This window comes from Rhinoraja longicauda, chromosome 7 (assembly GCF_053455715.1).
Source record: "Rhinoraja longicauda isolate Sanriku21f chromosome 7, sRhiLon1.1, whole genome shotgun sequence".
NCBI classification, from domain to species: Eukaryota; Metazoa; Chordata; class Chondrichthyes; order Rajiformes; family Arhynchobatidae; genus Rhinoraja; species Rhinoraja longicauda.
Window position 1 is genome coordinate 24755794 of NC_135959.1, and position 19181 is coordinate 24774974.

Consider the following 19181-nt stretch of genomic DNA (forward strand, 5'->3'; position numbering starts at 1 on the left):
AACCTGCAAATATATTAAATTTGGAATGTTGATGTTTGCATTAGTTCTGCTTCAAAATGCACAAGTGAACACACATGTATACACACACACACACACACACACACACACACACACACACACACACACACACACACACACACACACACACACACACACACACACACACACACACACACACACACATACACATGCATGCACATGCACACCCATGCACAAATAAACATATACAAATAGATACACAAACATACACAGAACAAGTGCACACACATGAAAGTTTTCACGTGAATTTCAGGAATCTGACGTTTAGAAATATTTATCGCATTAAATGCATCAATACTCTATAAAATCAACTTGTCATTCTGGGAAAACAAAGCATTTGGATTTATAGAAGAGAATTATATTGGCAGAGCCAAGTGAACCAAGAGCCAATACAAACTGCTAAAACACAAGGACTGGTGTCAGAACACCATCTATTGATTTCATTGAGCAATTGTTACTAAAATGATTACTTATCGATTCAGACAATCCACTGCTCTTTGTTTAAAAGCCAATCTATAATCACATTGTATTTGCCAATTGTTAAAAAAATGTTCACTATGTTCTGAACCCAATTATTCATAAAAATATGGTTTTATGTTGTTTTTGTTCTGAAATGTGGATACACTGTGGGAGAACCATCCAGATAGCAAAACTAATAATTTATGGCAGAATTATTTCAGAAAAAAATGTTTCAACCTCTCTCGTGTCAACCAGTCACAGTAATCTTCAAGTTCATATCAAAGCACAAATTTATAGCTTTATTATATTGAATGTCCCATGCATCAAGACATAAATAGATTTCCGTGGGAGTAGGGGATGGAATACATTAGAGACAATAAAGTGCGTCATCTAAATGAAAAATTTGGCAGCTGCTGGAAACCTGAAATACAACCAGATAATGCTGGAAATACCTAGCAGTTTCAGGCAGTAGCAATAGAGGCAGAAACAGATTATTGATCTGACATTAACTCTGTTTCTCTCTTGCAATTCTTTCTGTCTACTGAGTATTACCAGCATTTTTGGGTTTTATTTCAGATTTCATATATTTATTTTGTTCACGATTAAGTAGGACAGGATGAAGTAATATAGTTTATTTTATAACCTGGCGTGAAAGAAACAATTATTTTGAAAAATGAGAATGCTAAAACTTTCAACTGTTGTTTGCAGTCTACCTTATGAAATTGGTTTATACCTTTGACCCCAAAGCCTTGACTGCATGTCATTGGTCTGAGTGCCAGAATGTATTTTATTATTTTTTGGGGAATGTTAAAAGTTCCTGAATCCAGCAAAACTGTTCAGAATGTCAAGTCAGAGTACAGTATCTGTACCAATAGCACCGTGGGGGTCTGAAGAAGGGTTCTGACCTGAAACGTCAACTATCCTTTGTCTCCAGAGATGCTGCCTGATCTGCTGAGCTATTCCAGCATTTTGTGTCTATCTTCAGTAAAAAACATCTTCCTTCCTACACATTTTGTCTACTTTGAAGAAGTTCTCCTCCTCTCTCCAACAAGAGTCTGAAGAAGTGTTCCATCCTTTTTCTCCAGAGATGTTGCCTGACCTGCTGAGTTACTCCAGAACTTTGTGTCTATCCTTGGTATGAACCAGCACCTGCAGTGGCTTCCTACAGCATATTGATGCATCTGGTAAAGCTGCTGCCTCAAGGCACCAGAGTCCTGGGTTTGATCCTGACCTGGGTGTTGTCTGCGTGGATTTGCTTGTTCTCTGTTACTGCCTGGGTTTCCTCTGCGTGCTTTAGTTTCCTTCCCCATCCCAAAGACCCAAAGACCAGTGGGTTTGTAGGTTAATTGGCCTCTGTAAATTGCCCCTAGTGTATAGGGAGTGGATAAGTAAGTGGGATAACATAGATCAAGTGTGAATGTGAATTCGATGAGCAATGTGGTCTTGGTGGGTTAAAGGGCCTGTTTCCGTGCTGTATCTTTCAATCAATCAACAATCTCCCACTGTCTTCCTGTCTCCACCTATATCCTTCCTTTGTCCCGCCCCCCTGACATCAGTCTGAAGAAGGGTCTCGACCCGATACATCACCCATTCCTTCTCTCCTGAGATGCTGCCTGACCTGCTGAGTTACTCCAGCATTTTGTGAATAAATACCTTCGATTTGTACCAGCATCTGCAGTTACTTTCTTACACTATCAATTGTATCAGATGGTTTAGGTGATGAAGCCTGACACCACATAGGTGAAGTTAGATGCTCAGATCCCCAGAACTAGACCATACACATATCGAAAAGCGAGTCTTTTATTTCCTTCAGTCAACAATACCAAGATCCAGGGATGGAGACAAAGTAAAACTTCACCAGAAAATTTCAATGGCCTTTCCTGCCATAGGTCAAATCTCCATCCTTCACGGGATAAAGTAAACTGATAGAGAATCCAATGGTTATTTCCTTCCTGTGTCACTTTGAGATGCTTGTAATTAAGCAACTGCGTTGGCTAGCAATGAACTCATTAAGAATGTCAGAAATAAACTGAAATCTATTATGTGGCATTAATTGTGATAATCAAAGTGTTTATTTATGCATTTTCTTTAACTTTCAGGTTATAGTGTCACTTCAGAACACTCAACCTCACTTGAATGATGCTTAGCATAACTTGCCTATCCATAGGCCCAGAAAATAGTCTATTAATTCTAGAAACACATAGGACAGCAGATGCTGAAATCACAAAGTGCTAGGGTAACTCAGCAGGTCAGACAGCATATCTGCAGGGAATGGACTGGTGACATTTTGGCTCGGGACCGTTCTTCAGACTCCTTCTTTACAAAGAGGTTTTTGCTTGAGAAAAAGGAGCATTTAAACCATTCGGCCCTTCATGCCTATTCTGCTATTCAGTAAATTCCCAGCTGAACATCTGTCTCAGTACTACTTCCCTATACTAGCCCCCTATCCAAAAATATTTCAGTTCTTGTCCTGAATGTACTCAGCGACTGAGCCTCCACAGTCTTATTGTGTAGAGAATTGCAATTATTATTACCCCTTCAGCTGAATAATGTTCTTCTCAACTCTGTCCTGAATAGCCAGTCCTTCATTTTTAGACTTTCACCCCTGATTCTAGGCATCCCAGCCAGTGGAAACGTCAACATATCTGCCATCCAAGTACTTGCTTATGCCACTTTATCACCTTAAACTCACTGTGACTTGCTTAATCAATAATAAGATATCTGGTACGAGCTGACATTGTTATCACCTATCATTCCTGAATACACACAATAATAGAGACTGCAAGATCACACTGCGACATAGTACTCGGTACTTGTCTGTTGGGCCCAAATCGCCTCGGGCATTGCCTTTCAATTACTGCTGGGCAATGCACGAAAGCATGTCAATCCTGTCTGCAGGGAGTTGCCCACACAGTCACGAAATGCAGTGATTTAATCAGTAAGTAAGTTTGAAAGAAATCTATTGTACTCTGAGATTATTAAAACTTGAGCTAAAGAAGACTTCTGTTTCATATCGCCAACTATAGTTGAAGTTTGCATCTGGATTATGTCAGTTTTATCTTCTGAAATCTCATTACTTCAGTTAATGATTCACACCTTCACTGCTTATTGCAAATTGACACTTAATAGTGTCGGAGAATTTCTTACACTTGGTTAAGTGATGATGTTATTTAAAACGACCACAAATGCCAAAAGCAGTAATCATGATAAATGTCCAGTAATTAAGATTGTGCTTTATATGTGCAATATCTATATTAATATGGTATCTATTGTTAGGATCTTTCACAAAGGCAAATCTGTGGGAATATTGTTAAAGAGACCTTTAGATTAATTTTGAGAATCATAATAGTAATTTCTTCAGCTTTTGTTTGCAGTCTTCTTCCTGAAGTCACTAATGCAATTGTTAAACCGGGAGGATTAAAAGTGCCCAGTCTGGGATGGGTTGGTAAGCAGATTCCCCAGAGCTACGAGTTAGCTGCTTTGCTTTTTGTGAGTGATCATAAAATGATTGAAATATATGGACTAGTAAAGATTGAAATCGTTGACAGTGTCACAGCATTTTGGAATGTCCATATCTCAAAGGAGGATTTGGATAATATGTGTCAGCATTTGCTTGTGGTGCCATGCAACCCTCTTGATAATGCTGCAGTGTTTTTTTTTAATGGCCTGGTACATTCCTGCTTCCCTTCAGATGGCAGAGGGAACAGGATTAGCTGACAGGATTGCACAGGTCAGTGTGATTGTGACTTCTGTGCCTGGGCATTGCAGCATGAAAGTGGAGAATGAACTGGAGGTCAGATGTCAGTGTATTTGTCCTTCTGCTGTCTTACTGGACTCATAGAAGCATAGAAAAAAAGGTGCAGGAGTAGGCCATTCAGCCCTCCGAAACCAGAACCCCGTTCCTATTTTCTCCCCATATCCCTTGATTCCATTAGCCCTAAGCGCCATATCTAAAGACCCTGTCCCAGTTAGGCGTTTTTTAAGGCGACTGCCGGCGACTGTCATAGTCGTAGCAGGTCGCCGAAAAACCGATGACTGGACCCCCCCACGACAATGTCTACGACAAGCTACATCAACCTACCACCTGGGATGGGTTGATAAGCAGATTCCCCAGAGCTATGAGTTCTGGAGTTACTCCAGCATTTTGTGAATAAATACCACCTAGTCGATGTCAAGCTAAGGCAAGTTACCGAAAACTGGTGACCCAATCGTCGCAAGTAGAACGTCCACCTACGACCGCACCTACGACAACCTACCACCACAGAGGCAACAACCTACAACAACCGAAGTCAACCTACATCCACCCGCGACAAGCTACAACAAGCTATGACCCTGAAGACTAAAGACAACTGGACAATTCACGTTTCACCCACTTTCCCTCTAAAAGGGGGTGTATGGTAGGGTTTTCAATCATTCTGCATCATGACTATTTGAAAGTGGTGCCATGAGAAACTACTCTGAAATACAATAACTTCATACATCAATTTTAATGTCAAGAATTTCCTTTATTGATATACAAACAATTTTTTTTTAAAGGTTGATAAGAACATACAACAGTGCATACAAAAATATTGTAATAAACTTCAATAAATTTCAATGAACTTCAAACTTCAAACTTTAAAATTCAAACTTTAAACTGAATACAAGTGCAAAAACATACAAAACCTAACATCATTTATGGACACATTACACTGATGGATGATCAAGATCAAGTCCACATTTGGAATTCGCCGGTCAGCACCGGCTACAACCTTAATCACCTGGCGACAACCTACTTCACCAGGCAACAACCTGGCGACAACCTACTTCACCAGGCAACAACCTGGCGACAACCTACGACAGCGCCCACGTCAGGAGACATCAAGCTGCGCTCATTGGCATCAAACCAACAGTTGCCAAAAAAAGCCTTCACAAGCCTTCACAAAATCCAATGTCGACCAGAAAAATGCTACGACCCTTTGGAGACTACTCACGACCATGCCCGCGACACCCCGGCCTAGTCGCCTGTAGTCACCTAAAAAATCGCTGAACTGGGACAGGGCCTTAACTCTCTCTTGAATACATCCTTTGACATTAACTCCAGCTCAGTTAGGCTGACCCAAGGTAGAGGTCATGATTTATATCAGACCCCTCAGCCTTATCCAAGAGATACCTAATATTTATTCTGCACTCTGTGAAGTTTTCTCTTTGTACTACCTGTTGTACCTGTGGAGTTCTCTGCCTCAGAGGGCAGTGGAGGCCAATTCTCTGAATACATTCAAGAGAGAGCTAGATAGAGCTCTTAAGGATAGCGGAGTCAGGAGGTATGGGGAGAAAGCAGGAACGGGGTACTGATTGAGAATGATCAGCCATGATCACATTGAATGGCGGTGCTGGCTCGAAGGGCCAAATGGTCTACTCCTGCACCTATTGTCTATTGTCTATAGTCTATTGTACCTGTTGTACTTGTGTATGATTTGATTACATTATGCATAATATGATTTGACTGGATTTCACGCAACCATAGCTCTTCACTATATCTTGGGATAGATGATAATAGCAATAAAACCAATACCAAATTAATGTAGTGAATGCACCTATATTCATTTGTATTGAGTCGCCATCCTGAAAGGAAAAGAGTGAAAATAACTTCTGTTTCAATTTTAATAAATACACTTCGTGAGACCCGGACCAATCGGGAGCTGTGCACAAAATGGCAACCATCGCCCAACTGCGCAGGTGCGGAGCTGAACGGGCAAGCCTTCCCCAACTGCGCAGGCGCGGGCAAATAAGAGCAGCGGCAAGCCTTGAACCTTCGTTGCATCCGTTTTTTCCAGTTTTTATCCATATTGGTAAGAAGATACTTTCAAAAGTAGATCTCTTTCTGGCTGCAACACCTCCAACAGGTACAACAGGTGTCTGAAAGGCTATTGAAACTTCATGCAGCTGCACGAAGAGGTGCAAGATTGGTGCATAACTCAGAACAAAAATGATCAATGAAGATTTCTCTGCAAAATTGTCATCAAAATTCCACGATTCCCATAAGTATTTCATATCATATATATATATATACAGCCGGAAACAGGCCTTTTCGGCCCTCCAAGTCCGTGCCGCCCAGCGATCCCCGTACATTAACACTATCCTACACCCACTAGGGACAATTTTTACATTTGCCCAGCCAATTAACCTACATACCTGTACGTCTTTGGAGTGTGGGAGGAAACCGAAGATCTCGGAGAAAACCCACGCAGGTCACGGGGAGAACGTACAAACTCCTTACAGTGCAGCACCCGTAGTCAGGATCGAACCTCAGTCTCCGGCGCTGCATTCGCTGTAAAGCAGCAACTCTACCGCTGCGCTACCGTGCCGCCCGTCAACCAAATCTGTTCCTGTTCGCCTCCATCTGGTTCCACAACTCACCTTCCTTACTTATTGGATTCCAGCATCTGTAGCCTCTTGGATCTCCACTTATCAACCTCCAGTTTTTGTCTCTGTCTCCATTGTGGGAATTGTGGGAAGACCTGTTTTGTTCTTCCATTTTGTCTTTCAACATAGGCAGCACTTCATTCTGTGCGAATTGAACTTTACTCCATTGTACGTACCCTCTGAGAGCTAGGCTAAACATGACTGGTGTCCGTGGCCCATAGAGTCAAGAAAACAAGTTTGCTAAACACAAAGAAGAGCTTGTGAGCCCTAATCTTCCTACATAAATAAAGAAGCTTGTTTCTCAGTGGAAAGTTACTGAATGCTGGATCACTATAGATCACCCTGTAAACAAGTGTACGTAACTAACCTTGCTTCTATGCTATTAAAAATGATATAAAAACTCTGCATGCTTTGAATTGAGAGAACAGTCTCTTGCTTGACTGTTCTCCTTGTCAGACAAGTTATTGCTAATAAAGTAGCTACAGTTTGAAAGTCACTCACGTCTCGTGTAAATTATTCTGACACTGCCTTCTCATCCCACCATCTGTCTCCATCTACCCACTTTTTTCTTCTCCTTATCTGTATCTGCCTATCAGCCATCAGCCGTCATCTCCCAACTCCAGCCCTCCTTCTCCACCATCTGATTCCATCTGCCCATTATCTCCCGCTTCACTTCACTTTATCTCTTCCTCTCACCTCTTTATATTGGCTATCTCTCTGCTACACTCTCAACCCTGATGCAGGGTCTTAACCGGAAATGTCAACTATCCGAAGATAGACACAAAATGCTGGAGTAACTCAGCGGGACAGGCAGCATCTCTGGATAGAAGGAATGGGTGAGGAAGGGTCTCGACCCGAACCGTCACCCATTCCTTCCATCCAGTGACGCTGCCTGTCCCGCTGAGTTACTCCAGCATTTTGTGTCTATCTTCGGTTTAAACCAGCATCTGCAGTGTCTTCCTACAAAATGTCAACTATCCCACTGCCTCTTCCTCTTCTTGACCTGCTGAGTTCCTCCAGCAGTTGTTTTTGCTTCCCATTCCAGCAACTGCAGTCTTTTGTGTCTTCACATCTGCTCCGTTGGAGAATTCTCCATGAAGTATGCAGGAATGCAAAGGATGCCAATCATCTGTCATCTTATTGAATAGCAGAGTGAGAGTTAAGGGTCGACAGGCTTCATTTCTCATAATCTTGTGAGTGGAAGGAACTCCAAAAACATCGTAATGCATTGTGTATGGAAAGATAATCCCACAGTAAGCTGATCTGTGGAAAACCTCCTGCAATTTTACAGCAAAGCAATGATTCCCTTAAGTCAATCTGGCTAGAAACTTTGAATCACTATATATATTTTTAACAGCCTTTGAGACAGGCGGAATGTGAGACCCCTGATGTTTATTGCCTTGGATGTTGCTGGATTTTTAGTGGCAGTTTCAAGGTCACAGCAGCTATTAGCATGGTAAATAATGATGAACAAATGCAGCCCAATGGGTGCTGAATAACATCTAGGCTAATGCTTCCATCCTGCCCTCTAATTCATTTGGACTATGACACCTCTCTCCCCTTTCTTGATCTTTATGCCTCCATCATATGAGACAGACTATCAACTGATGTTGACTATAACCCACCGGCCTCCACTGTTATCTGAATTACACCTCCTCCCACCCTGCCTTTTGCAAAGACACCATCCCCCTACTCCCAATTCCTCTGTCTTCACCTCATCTGCTTTGTAGCTGAGTCTTTCCACTCTAGGACATCCGATATGTCCACTTTTTTTAGTAAACAGTTTCCCCCTTGTGTCGAAGATGGATCCCTCACCCATGTCTCCCCTGTGTCCCATGGCTCATCTCTCACTCCCCCTCCCCCCACATAGAACAAGGATAGAATTGCCCTAATCCTCACAGACTCTGCATCCAAAGTATTATTCCCAACATGTTCACAAATATCCATTACCAGTCATTTTTTCCCATCCCCACCCCATTCTATTTTCCATAGAGGCCACATCTTGGTTCATATCCTTTTCCACACAAACCACCCCTTCCAGAGGCACTTACCCTTGCAACCGCATGAGATGTAAAACCTTTCCTTATACCTCCTCCCTCACATTCATGGACCCCAGGTGAAATAGAGATTCATATGCACCATGTTTCTTTTTTTTCCTAGTCAGATGTGCAGCACTTTGGTCAACGTGGGTTGTTTTTAAATGTGCTATACAAATAAATTGACTTGACTTGACTTGACTAATCTCATCTGCAGCATTCAATGTTCCTGATGTAGCAGAGACTGGGCAACCCATTTCGCTGAATACTTGAGCTCTACTCATTTATTAAATGGAGAGAGAATCCAGAAATTGGAGGTGCAAAGGGACTTGGGAGTGCTGGTGCAGAACTCACAAAAAGTTAATTTGCAAGTCGAATTGGTAGAAAGGAAGGCAAATTCAATGCCAACATTAATATCAAGAGGATTGGAATACAAAAACAGAGATTTAATGCCGAGGGTCTATAGGGTGCTTGTTAGGCCGCATTTGGAGAACTGTGAACAAATGTGAGCCCCTTATCTGAGGAAGGATGTGCTGGCTCTGGAGAGGGTCCAGAGGAGGTTTACAAGAATGATGCCAGGAATGAGTGGGTTAGTGTTTGACAGCACTGGGCCTGTACTCGCTGGAGTTGAGAAGGTTGAGGGGAGACCTCATTGATACTTACAGAATAATGAAAGGCATTGATAGAGTGGATTGGGGAAAGGATGTTTTCACTGTTGGGAGAGTCTGGGACCAGAGGTCATAGCCTCAGAATTAAAGGACATTATTTTAGAAATGAGGTGAGGAGGAACTTCTTTAGTCAGAGGGTAGTTAATTTGTGGACCTCATTGCCACAGAGGGCTGTGGAGGTCAAGTCAGTGGATATTTTAAGGCAGAGGTAGACAATTTGTTGATTAGAACGGGTGTCAAGAGTTATGGGGAGAAGGCAAGAAAATGGGATTGAGTGGCAGAGGTCAGCCATGATTGAATGGCGGAGTAGACTCGATGGGCCGAATGGCCTAATTCTACTCCTATAACTTGTGAACATGTAAACCTCAGTCCTGCTGGATTTCCTGGTTCCAAACCATTTTAACTTCACTTCCCATTCCCATACTGACCTTTCCGTCCCAGACTTCCTCCATTGCCAGAGTAAGGCCACGTGTAATTTTGGAGGAACAGCACCTCATTTTCTGCTTGGGTAATTTAAAACCCAGTGGTATGAACATTAAATTCTCCAATTTTAAGTAAACAACCGACACACAGCCATATCCCTCAACAGCCCCCTTTTCCCCCTCTCTTCCTTGGTTCCAATTGGATGCGCATCTATTTCTCTTTTCCCCATTCCCCCCCTTTCCTTCCGCCTATGTTCCTTCCTCTGGTTTCACATTTCATCCTTCTTCTATCCACATCTTTTTATCTCATACATTTGGTCCTTTCAACTCTGTCCTTTGTCCAACTATCTTCCAATCAAAATCTTCCATCACCTGTAATTACCCTTCACTTGCCAGGCTTTGTCACACCCCTACCTCGCTTCCCGCTTTCTCTCCCCTACTACAATCAGTCTGAAGAAGGGTCTTGACCAGAAACATCACCTATCCACCTTAGTTTAGAGGTGCAGCATGGAAATAGGCCCTTTGGCCCACCGAGTCCGCACCGATCAGCGATCCCTGCAAACTAATACTATCCTACCCATGCTAGGGACAATTTACAATTTTACCAAGCCAATTAACCTACAAGCCTGTACGTCTTTGGAGTGTGGGAGGAATCAGGAACACCCAGAAAAAACTCATGCAGGTCTCGGGGAGAGTGTACAAACTCCATACAAACAGCCCCCTTAGTCAGGATCGAACCCAGGTCTCTGGCTCTGTAAGGCAGCAACTCTACTGCTGTGCCACTGTGCTGCTCACTCTTTATAATTGCTGCCTAACCCACTGAGGTACTCCAGCACTTTTTTTTCCTATGAAGTTTCTCTTTGCGAAACATTGAAGGAATTGTTTTAAAAATGAGTGGAGTTCTTTAAAAAAAGATGGGTTGTAATTTGATGATGACTTTTGCAAACTTACAATGTTCCAAAGTGCTTACATAGCCAATGGTGCGCTTTTGAAGAATGGTCATTCCTGCAATGCAGCCAGTCAATTGTGGACACCAAGCCTCCATGCAAAGCTATAATTAACTGGATAACCTCTATTGTTTTTCAAATGATGTTTTACGAGGGCTAAATATCCACTATAAATTGTGCTGTGGATTATTTTATGTCTGCATGAGAGAATACAATGGTGCATAGTTTTAAGTCACATTTGATAGACTCAAATATCTCACGATGAAGTATTCCCTTCGTGATTCATTGGACTGTCACTAACACTTTTGAGTTAGTATCGGAAATATGATTTGAACCCACAACCTTCTGACATGTAATTCTGAGTGTAACCTATTCTGAAAATGTTGATGCTTTTTCTAAATATTCTCAAGGCTGTAAATCTGCATCATGCCACCTGCAAATGTGGAGCATTCTGGAGGGGAGGGGAGGGGAGGTTGGGGTGACAAAGATAAGTGTAGTCAGGGTGGTGGATATTTTACTGAAGCACACAATGTTTAGAAAAAGTAAAATCACAAACAGAAAGAAATATATATATATAAAACATATTTTGCAGCTGCCATTGCAAATAAAGTGAGAGCTCTCTGATCTTTACAAAACAGATCAAATCGAATTGGGAAGATGTAAAGTCATGATCCCTATCCAAGTTTTTCCATCACATGTCATCAGTTTATGAAGGTTTGTGTCTGATTTGGAATGTATGGAGTCTATAGGTCTCTGTGACAAATGTTATTAACAATGCTTCATGAAGTAAAGAAAAAATCTTTACTTCACGGCCTTTATCAATACTGGTGGAAAAGGTTAAAAATTTCTGCTACTTTCATTTCTGAGCTGAGGCATCAAAAACTGAACTAAAAGTGCCAATTCCTGGATATTCCAAAACCTTGTTTTTTTTCTTGACTGCACTGTTATTTTTTTTCACTCCCCTCACTCATTCTATAAACTACTACACTCTGAACTTGCAACATCACTCAACAATCCTGATATTGTCATCAAACCAACAAATTAAGGTGGTACTGTTGTGGTCTGGTAAACTGACCTCCATGCCACAGAAGTCAAACAACAGATCTCTGGCACATCATTCTACATCCCTCTGTCTGTGCTCCACCATCGAAAATCGGGCCATTGTGTTTTATGTTGTCATGGACTTCATAGAGTCATTCAACATCCTTTTGCCTGCAGAACTGGCCATTTTTGCCTTTCGTCCATTCGGGATTTTTGGCTCCGTTTTTTTCCCTTTCATTCGTGTAGCCTTGCTTGCTGGACATATCCAACAGCCCTGCTTTAGTAACACTTTACACAATGAAATCATTATCTGTATTGGTAAACTGATTTGGTCTCACCCTATCAGGGATATTCCTCTTGTCCTACCCATCCATTCTCTGCTGTGGAACACTAACTAGTTTTCTCTTTTTTCCAGTTCTGATTAAGGGTCCCTAACCTGAAACATTAATTCTCTGTCCACAGATGCTGCCTGACCTGCTGAGTGTTTCCAGTATTTTCCATTTTTATTTCAGGTTTTCAACATCTGTAGGTTTTACTTTTACTTTCATTTCTTGTTCAAACTCTTTGAGTTCTGAGGTCAGCTTCCTAGTTAATGGGAACATGATAAGATGTGGGATGCATGCACGCTTACATTAATTATTTAAGCTATAATCAATATATATGAATGACATACAGTGTGGGAATAATATTTAATAACTATTACTATTAAAATTGAGAATGGAATAATAACTTGTCCTTTTGATGCAGTGATCTGATTATCAAAACTTTAAAGGATATTGTTCCTTGGAATATGCTATCATTAGTATAATTAGGCATTCTGTTGAAAATCGTAGAACTGATGTAAGGTCCCATAGAAAAATGGAGCAGGGTATTCTCGACCATATATTATTCTGTCAAAACAAGCTTGAGAAGAGCAGCTTTTTAAATCACTGCTGATGACTTGCCAACAAACAAAAAATAAACCAGGGAAAGTTGAGATTTCAAATTCAGGGATAAATAAAAAGTATGGTAGAAAGAACTGCAGATGCTGGTTTAAATCGAAGGTAGACACAAAATGCTGGAGTAACTTGGTGATATGTACTTGGTTTTATGGCACCTTTCCAGGTTTAACATCATCACAGAGTGCTTTGCATCCAATAAAAATAGAAATAGAGAAAAAAGAATAAAAATGGAAAATACAACAGTCAGTAAATGCACAGCAAGCATCCCCAAATGGTGACAAGATAATCATCAATGTCTCATAATCATTCAGTATGACACTCCAAAACTTCTTCAGAATAGGATCTTGGGATCTTATACATTCCACCGAGGGAGAAGCAAACCCTGGTTTATAATCCTATCTGAAGGATGGCATCTGAAACTGTGCAACACTCCCCTCAGCACCACTTGTGTTTTTGTGGTCAGGTCTCTAAGGTGAGGAATAATTCACATCGGTTTATTAAATTGCAGCATGATTCTGGACCAGAAATATGATACTGTACAAGCAATAACACATTTGAACATCTGAATCTGAAATGAAAACAGAACCCAGCAGGGCACCTGGAACAAGTCAACCAGCCTCAATGCATGTAGCACCTTTGATATTTATTTTGCATGAGACACCAGGCTTTGATGATTCTCCCTCCTATAAATATTGGCAGAAGAGAAGGAGAGCTAATACCATTGCTCTGGAAATGTTTATCCTTGAAGCATTTTCACTAAAGTACAAAGTAATTATGATTTGGTTATTGTCACATGGTTGTTTGTGCCAAGAATCAAAAGTCAAGAGTGGATTGTCACATGCAACTGAGAATGGAACAATGAAATTCTGACTTGCTGCAGTTTTACAGGCACATTAAACACAGCAACACATCACATGCATACAATAAATAATCAGTTATATAGATAACTAGTGCAAGCCAAAGTACATAGTGCAATCACAGTGATACAACATCCATGGTAGTTCGTCGGTGTGGTAAAGATTGTGTTGTGTAGAATATAGCTGCTCCATATCTTAAATTATAGTTCAAAATGTACTCCAAAAGTTCAAGTGGCGAGTGATATCTGGGGACAAGCTAAACACTCCATTAAGGGAAATTATCTCACTTTACTTTAATTAATCTAGTCCCTTCATAATTTTCTACATTTTAATTAATTTCATACATTTTAATTGAGTCGCCTCTCAGCCATCATTGTTCCAAATACAGCATTCTCTTTTGTCCAATTTTTTCACATGTTGTCTCTCCAATTTAATTGTGGTTTCCAGAAATGTATGCAGTACTCAAACCATGGTCTAACTAAAGTTGTATACAGTTCCAACAAAAGCGCTGTGTTCTTATATTCTGTTCTCTGGCAAATAAAGGAAACCTTGTCAGTCTTTCATGGCTCAACATTAAACTATTTTTAAAACATTTTATGTAAATGCCAGCAAAAGTTTGGTGGCATTGACTCCTAATCTTTGTCCCAAACTTTCTATGAGATTGTTACTGCTGGATCTATTATAAAGCTCAACACTGCCATTGAAATAGAGCCATACATTATTGAATTTCCCTCAACAGGGGCATCTGCTCCCTAGAGCCACCTATTCGCTTGAATGAGGATCGTACGGCTCTCCAGAGGATAAGACATTTAATTAGTTGCATTTCAGTGATGTCTTATAATTATTTTTAATTTAGTCAGGTGACATTTTGTGGTCAATATAATTTACCTATTTCAATTGGTTAGTTTGTTTTAAATAGTTTATGAATGTTGAGCATATTAAGAATCTCAGGAAACATAACAGGAGGCAAAGCTCGAGTTGTGACATTGACATCTGCCAAAGGTTATCTTGCAGTTTTATGTGTGGAGCATGCTCTAGCCCAGGTGACTCCAAACTTTTCAGCATGAGGGCCACATTATATATTTGGCAGATTTTTGCGGGCCGTAGGAAAAATTAAAGAAGTGTGAGTTTTATAAATTTAATGAACTCAAAAAAAGTTTAGACTAGGTTACGTTAGGTTAGATTAGGAAAGGTTAAACCAGGTTAGGTTAGATTAGGTTAGTTTACATTAGGTTTATATGGCAACAAATAAATAATGTTCAATTTTTAAAAAGAGCTTGAAATATTGGAATATATATACACCGTAGGTATACAATTATTTATACAACAGAAAAAATGCAGTGACCACCATTGGGGGAGAGAGAGAAAGGGGTAGAGGGGGGGGGGGAATTGTGGGGGAGAGAGAGTGGGGGGGGAGAGAGAGTGGGGGGGAGGTGAGAGAGTAGGTGGGGGAGAGAGTGGGGGGGAGAGAGAGTGGGGGGGGAGAGAGAGAGTGGGGGGAGAGAGAGTGGAAGGGGAGAGAGAGAGTGGGGGGGAGAGGGAGAGTGGGGGGAAAGAGAGTGGAAGGGGAGAGAGAGTGGGGTGAGAGAGAGTCGGGGTAGAGGGAGTAGCGGGTGAGAGCGGGAGCGCGGGGAGGGGGAGAGTGTCACAGGGTCCGGTGAAGGAGCGCCGCTACTTGCCGGTACTCCTTCCTCCCTCTCTCTCTCCCTCTCTCAAAAGAGCCAGCGAAACCTGCGCCGCTGCTCCACTCTCTTCCCCTGCCCCATCTCCCTCTAACGCAGTGAAATAAGAACAAACACAAGTGTAGCTGTTGTCCAGACGCCCCGCATCCCCGGGGTGAGTGGTGGTGGTGGTGGCTGCGATGAGGAGAGAAGTTTCACTTGTGTTTTTTTCTTATTTCGCTGTGTTAGAGGGAGACGGGGCCGGGGAAGAGAGTGGAGGAGCGGCGCAGATCTCGCTGCTCTGGAAGAGAGGGAGAGGGGAGGGAGGGAGAGAGGGAGGGGGAGAAGGAGGGAGCAGCCCCCATTGACACCCTTCCCCTCCCCGTGCTCCCGCTCTCACCCACTGCTCCCTCTACCCCGATCCCCCCCCCCCCCCTCTCTCTCTCTCTCTCTCTCTCTCCCCGGGGTGAGAGGCGGCGACGGCGAAGAGGGAAGTTTCCTTGAGTTTGTTGTTTGCGAGGGGGCGTTGCGATCTCTCACCTTGTCCCGGATCCGGGTCGGTGGCGATCCACTCTCCGGTGAACCTTCACCGGCCACCAGTCCCCGTTGCTGCGGGCCGGATAAAATCTTGTGGCGGGCCGGATGTGGCCCACGGGCCATAGTCCCTGTTCTCGCCCATTCACATGACTCCATTATATTGGATGAACTCCTGGCATGACATAGGGCCTCACTGATTGGGTTCAGGAGGCTATTATTCAGCAGGTTCTTTTTAATGGATTGCATGAGATAAGTCTGGGACATTGTAGGTCTTGATGAGTCTCATGTGACAAAATCCAAATCAATGACCATATAAACTGTTGAGTTCTAAATGTGCTGACATGTGTGGAATTGGATAAAACTGGAAGGTTTCTCAAGAGAGACCTATGGAAAGAAGACAACAAGTAGGAGATCATACAAGAAGAGCTGCCCGGGTATTTTGATAGCTGTATGCCTTCAGAAGTTTTTTTTTAAATACAGAAAGATTTTTTTCAGATAGGCTATGTTTTTCCTTCAGATCTTTATTTATGTTTATGGGGAAGTGCATGTATTTACAAATATGTTGGGAAAGCATTGGAATATCGATTTACACTAATAGATCCATTTGTAGATATATCCCCAGAAGACATAAGCTGAATCACCTCCAATGATTGTTTAATTTAATTGATGTGTGATTTATGATAAGGCAGGCTTCCATAATACCTGTGTTTACAATACAATTCAACTTCCAATTAAAAGTCATAAACCTTGTTTTCAAGTACTTATTAGTGTTAGTTGACAAGATAGTTGACAATGACGACAAGATCATTCTCTTAGGAGACTTCAACACCAGAGTCGGGAAAGATCATCGGCTCTGGACTGGAACAATCAGCAAGGAAGGAGTTGACAAGGTCAACGCCAATGGAACACTCCTCCTCACCAAATGTGCTGAACACAACCTGGTGATTACAAAAACCTTATTTCGCCAGAAAAACAGGCACAAAGTCTCCTGGCAGCGTCCACGTTCTAAACACTGGCACCTCATCGATTACATCATCGTACGATGCCGTGACCAACAAGATGTCCTGAAAACAAGAGCCGTTACTGGTGCCGACGAGTGCTGGACAGACCATCGTCTCATCCCATCCACCATGAGAATGAAGATTCAGCCCAAAAGGAAACATCAAAACCAGAACACTATCAAGAAATTCAATGTTTTGCGTCCTCAAGACAGAGGTTTCAACAAAAACTTCAAGAACAACTGCTCCAACAATTCCCACCATCTGTTGAAGAACACTGGAATCTATTGAAGAATGCTATCATCACCTCCTGCAAGGAAACAATTGGGTTCAAGTAATAAAAACATCAGGATTGGTTCGACGATAATGACAAACAACCCTACTTCAACTCGTCGATGGAAAGAGAAAAGCTTTCATCACCTTACAAAATGGCCAACAGACGGCTACCAAAAGGAAGTGCTATCAGAAATGCAAGGCTGGACAACATATCTGGACAACATAACCCTAACCCTAACCCTAAACACTTGAAAAGTTCCATCAACGGTGTCTTCGCAGCAGCTTAAATATCAGCTAGGAAGACAGAAGAACCAACATCAGCTTGCTGAATGAAGCAATAACATCAAGCCTCAAAGCCTTCGTCATCAAGAACCAACTAAGATGGAGCAGTCATGTTGTTCGGATGGAAGACGCGTGTTTACCAAAGCAACGGGGTACTGATTGAGAGTGATCAGCCATGATCGCATTAAATGGTGGTGCTGGCTCGAAGGGCTGAATGGCCTACTCCTGCACCTATTGTCTATTGTCTATTGTCTATTGTCTATTGTCAAACCTTCCACTCCCAGCTTAAAGAAGGCAAACGTAAAAGAGGCGGACAAAAGAAGAGATTCAAAGGTGCCTCAAAAGCTAGCATGAAGAAATGTGAAATCGACATTGACAATCGGGAAACCAAGGCCATGGACAGGAAACTCTGGTGAACCATCATCCAAAAAGGAACAACGACCTTCGAAGCCAACAGATGCGAAGAATTAGAAGAAAAGAGAAGTAAACGGAAAGAGAGGCGGCAACAACCAAAGCCCGATCTGACATCTGGAATTACCTGCCCTGAATGCCAAAGTACTTTCAAAGCCAGGATTGGACTCATAAGCCACCTGAGAGTTCATAAAAACAACGGAACGTAGACCATCATCCTCGGCTTCGAGGGATAGCCACGACAACGAGTGTTAGTTGCCCATGTTTTTGCAATCTCCTATAGCTCATTATTAAGAAAGACTGCAATAAGTGCTTTCTTGGCTGCAAAGTGTGTTAAGGTATCCTTAATAAAACACAAAAGGTACTGTTTATAAAGAATACATTCTTCTTTATAAACAAGGAACATATAGAGTCATAGAGTGATACAGTGTGGAAACAGGCCCTTCAGCCCAACTTTCCCACACCGGCCAACATGTCCCAGCTACACTAGTCCCACCTGCCTATGCTTGGTCCACATCACTCTAAACGTCCTATCCATGTACCTGTCAAACTATCTCTTAAATGTTGGGATAGTCTCAGCCTCAACTACCTCCTCTGGCAGCTTGTTACATACACCCACCACACTTTGTGTGAAAAAGTTACCCCTCAGATTCCTATTAAATCTTTTCCCCTTCACCTTGAACCTTTGTCCTCTGGTTGTCGATTTCCCTACTCTGGGCAATTTCTTAAAACAAATATCCCAAGATGGATGCGTGTTAATTATTAGGCTGCAATTTGGGTTGGGACCCTTCTTCAGACAGAATCATTGCCTTTCCATTCCCCACATCGATGTCGTTTGTCCCACTGAGTTCCTCCAGCACTTTGTGGTTTGCTCAAGATTCCAACATTACCAGTTCTTTGTGCCTCCAAAAGCAATTATCAGTTGACAGTCTACAATAATGTTGGTGGATTTCATTTTCTTGCTTATTAAGCTTATTTATTGTTTGGTTCATTAGAAAGCATATTGATTAAGGCAGTATGGAATGTACAGAAAATGCCAATAATCCATTGTTCCATTGTTTGTGTTTGTTTTGTGTTTGGTTCACTGGGAGTTGATTCCTGAGATGTTTCAACACATCAGGACCCCCCATCCTGCAGCCCCTGGAAACACTCGGGGTCCAGTTTATGTTCTTCCTTGAAACTCATGTGGTTCCGTTTCGCA